The sequence below is a fragment of the Nicotiana sylvestris genome, chromosome 4 (genome assembly GCF_000393655.2).
Source record: "Nicotiana sylvestris chromosome 4, ASM39365v2, whole genome shotgun sequence".
NCBI lineage: Eukaryota > Viridiplantae > Streptophyta > Magnoliopsida > Solanales > Solanaceae > Nicotiana > Nicotiana sylvestris.
This window is the reverse complement of record NC_091060.1, coordinates 83,932,162-83,944,038: the sequence shown is the minus strand read 5'-3', so window position 1 is coordinate 83,944,038 and position 11,877 is coordinate 83,932,162.

Below are 11,877 nucleotides of genomic sequence, written 5' to 3'. Positions count from 1 at the left end.
ATTTGACAAAGGGTCACCTGGTATCGGGCGCAGAAGTCAAGAAAAATCGGGTCAATTTCCAAGGGAGGAGATTTGACGGGTTTATCAGGGCCCGGGGTGAATAGGTAAGTGTATATATAAAGGAAGCCAGCCTTGAAGTCAGTAATATTATCGTTGGGGCCGGGAATCTCTACCTCCACTACCTTGTTCCATCGGCAGTCCTCCCTCACTTTGCTAGCATCGGTTACGATGCTAACATATTGAGACACATGCTCACACTGACCTGGCATGGACGAGGGAGTCTCGATGTCGAAACCCTTCGACGTGTCAAGATCGGGTGGAGTACATTGCTCTAAAGTGGGAACCGATCTGTTTTCTCCCTCAGGTAATTGGGATGACGATGCAGTATTGTTCCGTCGGGGAACAGTCCTAGAAGTTCTAGCCATGAAAAATGGTAAAAACCCTTCTGTGAAAAGAGGGAAGGATGTCAAATAGTAAAATTCTGATTCGCAGACTTGTAAGAAGGGTGAAGATGGGAAGTATCTAGCAACCGGTGCATTTATAGGAATCGCTGGGGAAGCAGAAGAGACGAGCCTATGGTAGTTCGTGGGTTTCTTGATTACCACATCTGACGGTGGCCCTGTATGGTTCTCTGGGGCATGGCATTTAATGCTATTAGACTGTTGATTTCATGCCAATAATGACCTCAAGACAACGATTCAATATTGTTTCCTATTACTTCGTTCTAGGAAATGATAAGACTATCTGTATGCGGTGAAATCAGGGGGATCTATTTCCCACCATTAAGGTACATTCGGAAAGTCATGCCAGCATCTCGAGGCTATAGGATCACGATCGAGCTCCCTTCCTCAAAGATCGTCCGCTGCCCTGCAGAGACTCCGAGGATAAGGAATCTGTCCACGACCCAATAAAGGTTACGAAGACGGAGGACTCCCGAGGCAAGCGGCTAGAGTCAATAGGCACTAGTACCATTCCTAGTCATCCCATCCCCATGTCTTTACATTCAATACACTTTGTACTATATGGTATTCCCTCTCCTATATAAGGAGAATCCATGCCACTTTGTAAAGGACTAATGTTGCTCCATTTCTCCACAAGTGCAATAATATCTCTCTCTCTCTCTCTTTTCTTTCTAACTTCTTTGTTCTCACTGGCCCGAAATCACCTTGATATTCATTGCTTTCTTACTAGTTCTTAATCGTATTGCTTAGTATTGGCCGTGAAGAGTCTTGTTTAATTATATCCTCAATTGTTATCCCATCCCCGACTATCCCCGGTAGCTTGAGCTCAACCCTGACGTCAACCCCGAGGTCCCCCATCGCTAGACCTATACCCGGGCACTAGGCCTCTCGGTTCGATTACTATCTCGTTTTAGCTTGTATTTAATCTTTAAACTCTTTATTATCAGCATTAACTGCTCTAACAACTAGCTCGGGAATAGATCACGTATTTTTAGAATTCCAATTTAATTGTTGTTACCATTTTCACGGTAAACAATATCCATTATTGTGCCGATTCAACCTACTACCAAACTATCCTATTTCTCGGAGTTCCTTCTGAATTACCCTCAAGTTGACATTTCTCCTTACCAGAACAGCACGATCCTTATCCAAAGCTCACTACAAGTGATCCTAGCATAACATAACACCGCTCTAAGGCCCAAAAGCCATTGTATTCCCTCTTAAGCACTCTAATAGCACCACAACTGAGACACCCACTCTGAAGATACTTAATGTGAATCTAAAATTGTTTCTTTTACCTTCCTGATACTGAAATGTAGAATCCATAATGATATAGAAATACCATGAGTCTCGACACCATCCAATGCGAAACTCAGATTCTAGCCATATGTTGCGCCCCCTTTTTCTTGCAAAATCGGGTTTATGACATTTTGGTTGGGACAACTCTTTCCTTTTCGAAAGAGGTTTGCATTTTGAAGAGTCGCCACGTAACGATTTAAGGTGTGTTAAGACACCTATAGGGTTTATTTATAACTATATTTGGTAACCAGAGACAGGGTAAGGGCTTGAAATTACCCCAAGGGGAAGGTGTTAGGCACCCCTCAAGATCCACTAGTGTGGTTCCTGGCCAAATAGTATTTGTGAATTTGTGCAATTAGAAAATAAACAAGTATGGCTCAAATAGTAGGATATTTAAGTTTAAATACACAAGTGTTTGAAAAACAATTAATGAAAAGCAAGATTTTGAAAAGAATTACAATCTAAGCATATTTGGGAATGTAAAGGGGGTATCCTAGGTTTGTTTATAATATGGATCACATTAATGCAATACCCAGTATGACACTCCTCAAAGAGGGGCTACACGTGGCATTAACGCACCGGTCATCATATCCATATCTACCATTTCCCGCCCTGTGAAGGTAATAATAGTGAGGGTTGGTCTCGACCCCTATTGCATGATATTACCCATCCCTTCCTATCAGTTCCGGAGGGATTTAGGACTTCTATCCTATAAAAGGGGGTTCTAGGCAGACCCTCAAGTTTAAAGGCAAAATATTAAGGCGACATATAATAAACAAGTAGGACTCCAATTAAGGGGAGCATGGAAGACGAATGAAAGGCTCAGATATACCTCCACATATAGTACACATAAATAGCATCACTCACACACAATTAAGGTCTGAATTCAGATCCTAAGCATGGTATCTAAGTGATAATGGCATAGTTGGATTTAATATATGACTTAGAGAAGAGGTCCTAATCAAGCTTGCCTACTAATTTTAACACGCTGACAGTTAAACATTAATCACACCGACGGTTCTGGTTTTATTTTAAAGAAATGATCACCTAAGACTTGCCTAAGCATCAAAATAATATGCAGCAGTTACCAGAATTATAAAAAAAAGTTTGGAAGTTATTTTACCTAAAGCATGCTATTCTATGTGTTGCAAAGACATGCAAGGATTGTGACCAATTTCACATAAACAGGATAATCAAACATGAGACTGTTTTTATGTCCTTTTTCATGCATTAGTAGTTTAACTAGGTGTGATTGAGAGAGTGTGAACAAGATCCTAAAATAGGATATCTAACGTGCACATATGAAAAATGCAAAATGATTGCAGGATATACAGAATTCCTAAAGCATTATTTCTAAGTGCCCAAAAAGTTACAACATGATTTCAAGATGTGCAAGAGCAATAGTTTATGTTGATGTTGTTATTTAGCCTAAAGCAGGATTTCTAAGTGGTAAGTGATGCCAAATGAGATGTTGAAACAGTAAACCTAAGAACATGGTATCTAATGCATGACATGCTTTGAATGGGTTGATCTTACACATTCACATATAGGAAATGTAAACCTAAGACATGGTTGCTACTCATTGGTGTTGATAGCATATATAACTACCCTCCCCTTTTCACTAGCCAACCCCAATACTTGTTTACAACAGATTATTATAGACCAATACTAAAATGAATTAACATAAGTAGAAAATAAAAATAAAAAGTAAAAAGTTACATTATAGAGAGCCTGAAGACAGGCCCAGATTCTCAACACCTAATTAGGACTTCCTCTCTGAGTTATGTAATAAATCACCTCAAATGTCAAGATTGTTCCATAACCTTTCTCATATCTGGGTGTGTTAGAGTTCCATAAGGACCTCAAGGGATCCCGGGCAGTGCTCACACCCAGATTTCATAGCCAAGATAGAGTAAGTTCAGTGTGGAAAGGCCAGCTTTCATGTGTCCAAGTTCAGAGGGAGCTCAAGGGTCCCAAGGCAAAGCTCACACAAAAGGGGCAGAACTTAGTGGTCTAAGAGTAGAGTGAGAGTGCTTGACATAGTTTTGAAAAGGTTGAGTTGGAAAACAGTTTTTGAAATAGCATGTTTGAAATAAGTTTGCAAAAACAACAGAAGAGTTGCTTAGGGAAAAACAGTTTTGAAGGGAAAAGGAAATAGGAGCAACAACAACTTGGAACACGATAGCACACATAAAACAAGTTCAAAGAATAGTATCATTTCAACATTCTCAAGCAGGGAAGTAAGAGGTTGGGGACAATTAGAAAACACATAAGAGTAAGCATACAATAGGCAGCTTTGCATATACGTTAGGATTAGAGAAGTCCTAAAAGGGGGTGAGGATGTATTATAGAACCCATTAGTCACAAAAAACAGTCCTATCACAAAGAGTTTTATGCTAGGTGACACACCTCCTTTTCCACCTACACCCCGGGGAGGGTATAATAAAGGGAGTTTTTTCCAATTTAAGTGACAATCGAAATGGGATTATTTTAATTAAAATTCAGAGTTGCCACTTGGGATAATTAATGGTGTCCCAAGTCACCGTTTCAAATCTCGAATCGAGGAAAAGATTGACTCTGTATTACAGTCTGCGAACACAGAAATCCGGGTAAGGAATTCTGTTAACCCGGGAGAAGGTGTTAGGCATTCCAGAGTTCTGTGACTAGCACGGTCGCTCAACTGATATAATTGGCCTATTATTTGATTTTAGTACATGTTTAAACCTATGTGCAAATTTTAACTTAAACCGCTTTTCTTTATTCAATTTTTTAAGGAAAATTCAACGTCATCTAAAACACGTCTTGAACTCCGTCACATAAATGCACCCGCGGTCCGTAACGTATTTTATCCAACATTGTTGAGATTTAGATTTGGGTCACATAAATGCGCACCTGAGTTTAGGAAGATAAATTATTAAAATAATGCGCCTAAAGCAACTACGCACTTTCAAATTTTTGAGGGCCATGAAAAATTCAACTAATGGCACTCCTCGATTTCTAAAGGATTAAAATTAGTTATATGCGGGCTATGGATTATGAATAAAATATATTGTGGAAAACCATCTTCAAAAGGAGAACTATTGTGGATACATCTGCGGAACATTACTGCTAAAGTAAACATTTGCTCCAATATGTGCAGAAAACAAACATATCAAAATTGTTTGACATAGGTTCAGGTGAAACCAAAATAGAAGAGATCAAAAGATATTAAATTCTTTATTGACAAAATATCGTGAGAATATTTATAGGATTTAATAATATGAAACATGGTCATTTCATAAGTAGATATACGATACAGCACATCATTCAGGCATCTTTAAAGTTAACCGCTAATATAATAAATAAAGGCACTAATTTGACAACTACATACAACACATCGTTAAAACACATCTAAAGGACACAATGATATAAATAGCAATACTTTTCAACTTTAGCTAACAATTTCCATAGCTTTTGTTGTTTACTTTCTAAATAATGAGTTTTAAATTCAAAGGGAAATCATGTACTTCTTCAGCAACCTTCAAATAAATCAAAAGGCCTTCAACTTAAACTCACGTTTCCAACTAACCAAAGATAATAAAATATTTTACGTCAAACAAATACAGGGATGCAAAATCGACAATAACCAAACTAGCTGAGAAGATCAACACTGATACAGTAGTATTATCAAAGTGCTAGAAAATAGGAGCTGACCTTATCTTCCAAATTCAAACAAAACAACAGCGGAAAAGTCAAACAGGAACCGCAAGCAAAATCGAGACCTCGAACCGGAAACCTCAGAACTACGTTCTTCGACGACCTCGAAACTCACCGGAACAGTTTTGGAAGTGGACTATTTGGGGCGTTTTATGGGGTGTTTTTCGGGTGGAGAAGATGAGCTCTCATGGCTCTTTCATGGTGGATGTTAAGCTCTAGATGTAGAATTTTTAGGAGGAAGAAGACCCTCTTTTCGTTGGCTGTCCGTGTATATCCAGAGTATCTCTAGTGTATATAGAATGTATACTGACTGTATATCCAGTGTATACCCCCTGTCTCCGTTAAGAAGAAGCCATCTTTTTTTCCTCTCTATCTTTTGAACTCCCCCCCCTCTTTCTCCAGCTCTCTAATCTCTAAATAGGCATCAAATTAGTGCATCTTCCATTACAAATTATATTTTTAACTTCTTTAATTATCCACTAGTTAGTGTTATTATTTAATTTTCATTAGTGTTAGTTTTACCCTACCAATATAGAAATTTCCTAATTAGTTAGGTAAGACTCTTTTTTCATTTTTTTTTAAATAAAACCTAAATTAATTTCTATCCCCAAATTATCTTAGAAAATTAAATTAATTAACCCTAATAATTATTACAACTAATTAAAAACCAAATTAAAAGAAAATTGCCAAAATTTGAAAAGTAAAGAGTAAAATGTAACATGACTATTTTTTATGATTTTTTTCTATTTTTTCAACAACAACTTACTTAATTAATCTAAAAATGTAAAATAAAATCCAAAATGCAGATGCAATATATATTTTTTTTTTGTATTTTTTCATAATCTGAAATACTACATATTGTATTTTAAAATAAGATAGAAATATTGCACAATACCAAAGCTAATCCTAATTAATTAAACTAAATATAAACTATTTTTGTGTTTTCGAAATTATATGAAGATAAAAATAAGGTACTATTTTTTTTAAATTGTTTTTTTTATAAAATGTACATAAACTAAAATACTTGTTTGTAATTTTTATTTTTCTTGTAAGAAAATAAAATAAAAGAGTTAAAATGAGTTGAAATAGCTATGTTAGGCCTAAATTAAATATTTACGTGCTAAAATATAAAATTTTTGGGGAAGGTCAAAAATCACATGTCTACAGCTGCCCCTCTTTGACTGGAAACGTGAAGAGTTTTCAGACAAAGAACGACTAGACATGTTTTTTGACCCGACCCTTATTTAAAGAGACCAAAACTTAAGAGAAAAGGGAAATGTGACCGAGCCCTAGTATTTGGGCTGCCTACATATCCTTGGCTATAAAGGAATCAGGTCACGTGTAGTTCAGAAGTGAGTGAGATGATTGAGTATGCCGAGGTGGAGAGCCAGTCGAGGTACCGTTCCGTCGAGGTTCTGATCCGCGGTCCTGTTATTACATCAAAATGAAAAAAAAAACTAACTAAGTCTATCAACTATGAGTTACAAGATTTCTATCTACATCTTCAAACTCGATCTTGCAACTCTTGTTGCCGTGTTGACTTGTATTCTCCCGGTGAAATCCATTGTTGTCGCTTTGCACCGACTTCTTGAAATGATCTCCCTCTCGCTATGCTAGTACCTGATTACTGATCCTTTAAATGTCTCCATCTTGATCATTGTCGTCTTCCTCTGCTCTCTAGGCGAGCTCCTGACTTCTTGATCTTGAATGTATTTCTCTTGATTTTTGTTGTATTCCTCTTGATTTTTGTTGTATTCCTCCGCTCTCCCGGCGGGTTACTGACTACTTGACTTAAAAAGGTATTCCTCTGTTCTCCAGGCGGGCTCCTGACTTCTAAGAAAACAAACACCACGAAGAAAATTTCTTGCCCTCATAATGGTTGGGCATCACATTATCGGATATTAATAAGAAGTTGAAAACTACAATTTGAATCATGATACCTCTATTTTTCAGGCGGGCTCCTCACTTCAAAACGTGAAATGTATCCCTCTGTTATCCAGGCAGGCTCCTGACTTCAACATTTGAAATGTATTCCTCTGTTCTCTAGGCGGGCTCCTGACTTCTCTGTTCTCCAGGCGGGCTTCTGACTTCAACACTTGAATTGTACTCCTCTGTTCTCCAGGCGGACTCCTGACTTCAAAACTTGAAATGTATTCCTCTGTTCTCCAGGCAGGCTCCTGACTTCAGCAAAATAGATACAACAAAGAAAATCTCTTGCCCCGTTTGGTGGCTGACATCATACTACCAGATATTGATAAGAATTTGAAAATTAAAACTTGAATTTTAATACCTCTATTCTTCAGGCGGGCTCCTGACTTCTGAAACTTGAAATGTATGCCTCTGTTCTCCAAGCGGGCTCCTGACTTCAACACTTGAATTATAACAACCTCCGTTCTACAGGCGGGCTCCTGACTTCATCAACTTAAAATTTAACAACCTCCATTCTACAGGCGGGCTCCTGACTTCATCAACTTAAAATTTAACAACCTCTATTCTACAGGCGGGCTCCTGACTTCTCCGACTTAAAATTATAACAGCCTCCGTTCTACAGGCGGGCTCCTGACTTCATCAACTTAAAATTTAACAACCTCCATTCTACAGGCGGGCTCCTGACTTCATCAACTTAAAATTTAACAACCTCCATTCTACAGGCAGGCTCCTGACTTCTTCGACTTAAAATTATAACAACCTTCGTTCTACAGGCGGGCTCCTGACTTCATCAACTTAAAATTTAACAACCTCCATTCTACAGGCGGGCTCCTGACTTCTTCGACTTAAAATTATAACAACCTTTGTTCTACAGGCGGGCTCTTGACTTCATCAACTTAAAATTTAACAACCTCCATTCTACAGGCGGGCTCCTGACTTCATCAACTTAAAATTTAACAACCTCCATTCTACAGGCGGGCTCCTGACTTCTTCGACTTAAAATTATAACAACCTCCGTTCTACAGGCGGGCTCCTGACTTCATCAACTTAAAATTTAACAACCTCCATTCTACAGGCGGGCTCCTGACTTCTCCAACTTAAAATATAACAACCTCCGTTCTACAGGCGGGCTCCTGACTTCTTCAACTTAAAGCATAAACAACCTCCGTTCTACAGGCGGGCTCCTGACTCCAACTTAAAATTTAACAACCTCCATTCTCCTGGCGGGCTCCTGACTCCAACTTAAAATTTAACAACTTCCATTCTGCAGGCGGGCTCCTGACTTCATCATCAATTACTTCCCTCAAACTGGTGTTTTCACTTCTCTAAAACCTGTCGGGGATAACACTGCTGAGGAATTATCTTCCTTCTTTAAGACTAGTTACTTTCCTCTTTTTAACAATGGTGGGGATGATACTGATTCAAAGACTACTACCCTTAAAACTTGGGTTATCTTGCTTCTTCCAAGATTGCTTTCTTTAAAACTTGTATTGCCTTCTCCCGTAAACTGCTGGGGATTCCACTTCCTTCAAAACTTGTGTTATCTTCCATCTTCCCCAAGTGGGTATCTGATTTCAAGAAAATTTTCGCAATGAGAGAAAATTTTCTGCCCCAGTTTGATAATCTTCTTTGTGGCCATGTCTTCCCGCTGTCAATAACATTTCCTTTCCCTGCTTCAAATCAAAGAAAAATTTGTTAGTTTAAAACGTGGTGAGTGGTCGTGCCACTCCTGCTAGGGATGGTTTTTCCCTTTTTCCTTTCCCTGCTTTGCATTTTATTACAAAACTTGTTGGGGATGATATTATTTGCTGGGGATGATATTCCTGCTGGGGATGGTTTTTCTTTTCTCTTCCTTCCCCGCTCTGTGTTGTCCGACCATCGTGGAACTTGGTCGATAATTTGTCGGCGTTGTTCCTACATCGCGCAAATCTGCTGGGGATCCTCTTGGAATTTGATCCATAACTTTTCAACTGTTGTTTTTTCTGTTTTTCTCCAACTTCCCCTGGAAATTTGGTCCTCTTGGAATCTAGACCCATTCATCATTTGGTCTTGCGACAAACTTCTTTTCACTTTGTCGCCTTATCTTTGGCATGTCCTATTCGCATTTTGCTTTGCACCGTTTTGGCAACTGGTAGTAAGCTCTGAAAAATCTTTCTCAAAACAAACTGCTGGAGGAAAAATTCTTAAAATAAAAGAAATGAAAACTGATGATTTCAAAAGATGGAAAAAGAAGAAGTCTTTCCGAACGAATGCTGGGGAGAAGAAAAGGAAAAGGACTTATCTGAATGATATAACTGATCCCAACGATCATGTCGTGCATTCCGGATTAATCAAACCAGTCTATTTGTATCAATCAATCTTTCTGGTGGCCTCATTTCGCTGGGGGATATGCAGGCGCCGAACTTTTTTTGCCAAATCAACACTTTTGCATTGCTTGATGCCTCGACGGATCCTTTCCGCCAATCTTATCTTGTCGCCTCATAGTGCCCTTCAAGGGGTTTTCACTAATAAGACTCTCTCATTTCTCTCAACTCATGTCGCCTTCTGGTGCCTATGAAGGTTTTCACCATAAGACTCTCTCATTTTGTTTCTCTCAGCTTTTGTCGCCTTACGGTGCCTGTGAAGGTTTTCACCATAAGACTCTCTCATTTTATTTTCTCTTTCTCAGCTGGGGATTGGAGTGTTGCCGATAAGATTCTCTCTACTGGGGATTCCTTTGGCTATCAATTCCGTCGGCACATAATCCCCTTTCAGTCGGGGATCAGTGTGTTATTCTCGGCTTTTATTTGCCTGTTTGGCATCTCTCGGATACTGATCGGGAGGTCTTTTTGGACATCAAATATGGGTTTTTGTGTGGGGCTAAAAGGAAAAGGATATCAAAATATTCAAAATAACTTTAATGGGTAAAACATTACAACTCTCGGAATCAAAACTTTTTCCACAATTTAAAACGTAACTTCTGCCCCAGTTTTCTTGTTTGGGGGATTTTTTTATTTTTGTTATACTATGACCGAGCCGTGAGGTGCCTACGTATCCTCTTTGAGGAATCAGGTCGAACGTAGTTCATTCGATTCCTTTGTATTTCTTTTTCTTGTGGCTTTTCTTTTTGTTTTGTTATTATTTTTTCTTCCTTTTCTTTCTTTCTTTTTTTTTCATTTTCATTAGTGATTCCAAGATAGGGGTATGAAAGAATAAATAAGGCACAAAGGGGAAAGCAAAGGTTAAAGTGTTTGGATAGAAGAAAGAATTGTCTCCGTCATTTCATTCTCCGATAAATGCCAATTACAAACAGACAAACATCAATTGCAATCAAAGGAATTACACATAATATCTCTTGACTGCGTCAGAATTGATAGCCATGTCGATGCATCTTCCCTCGACATCTGTCAGACATAAGGCGTCGTTGGATAACACTCTGGTCACAATAAACGGCCCTTGCCAATTCGGGGCGAACTTGCCCTTTGCTTCGGCCTGATGTGGCAAGATTCGTTTCAGCACCTGCTGTCCTACTTCAAATTTCCTGGGATGCACCTTCTTATTATATGCTCTTACCATCCTCTTTTGATACAACTGGACATGACATACTGCCACCAATCTCTTTTCATCAATCAAGCTCAACTGCTCCAATCGGGCTTTGACCCATTCATCATCATTAATCCTAGCCTCAGCGATAATCCGGAGGGACGGAATTTCTACTTCTGCCGGTATCACTGCTTCAGTTCCGTATACCAACAAATAAGGAGTTGCACCTACTGAAGTGCGGACAGTACTGCGATATCCCAATAATGCAAATGGCAACTTTTCGTGCCATTGCCTGGACCCTTCTACCATCTTCTTCAATATCTTCTTTATGTTCTTGTTGGCTGCCTCAACCGTGCCATTCTCCTTGGGACGATACGGGGTGGAATTACGGTGTGTAATCTTGAACTGTTGACATACTTCTTTCATCAAACTATTGTTAAGATTAGCGCCATTGTCTGTGATGATCACTTTGGGGATCCCAAATCTACAGATGATATGGGAATTAACGAAATCCACCACTGCCTTCTTGGTTACCGACTTGAAAGTTTTAGCCTCAACCCACTTGGTGAAATAATCGATGGTGACCAGAATGAACCTATGACCGTTGGAAGCTGCCGGCTCAATCGGTCCAATGACATCCATGCCCAATGCAACAAATGGCCATGGTGCTGACATTGTATGCAATTTTGTTGGCGGAGAATGAATCAAATCTCCATGTATCTGACACTGATGGCATTTTCGCACGAAATTGATACAATCACGCTCCATAGTGAGCCAATAATACCCTGCTTGAAGAATCTTCTTCGCCAATACATATCCGCTCATATGTGGCCCACAAACTCCCGCATGTACCTCTGTCTTCACTGTCGTGGCTTGACCAGCATCTATACATCTCAGCAATCCCAAATCTGGTGTTCTTTTGTATAACGCTCCTCCACTGAGGAAAAAACCATTTGCCAATCGTTGAATG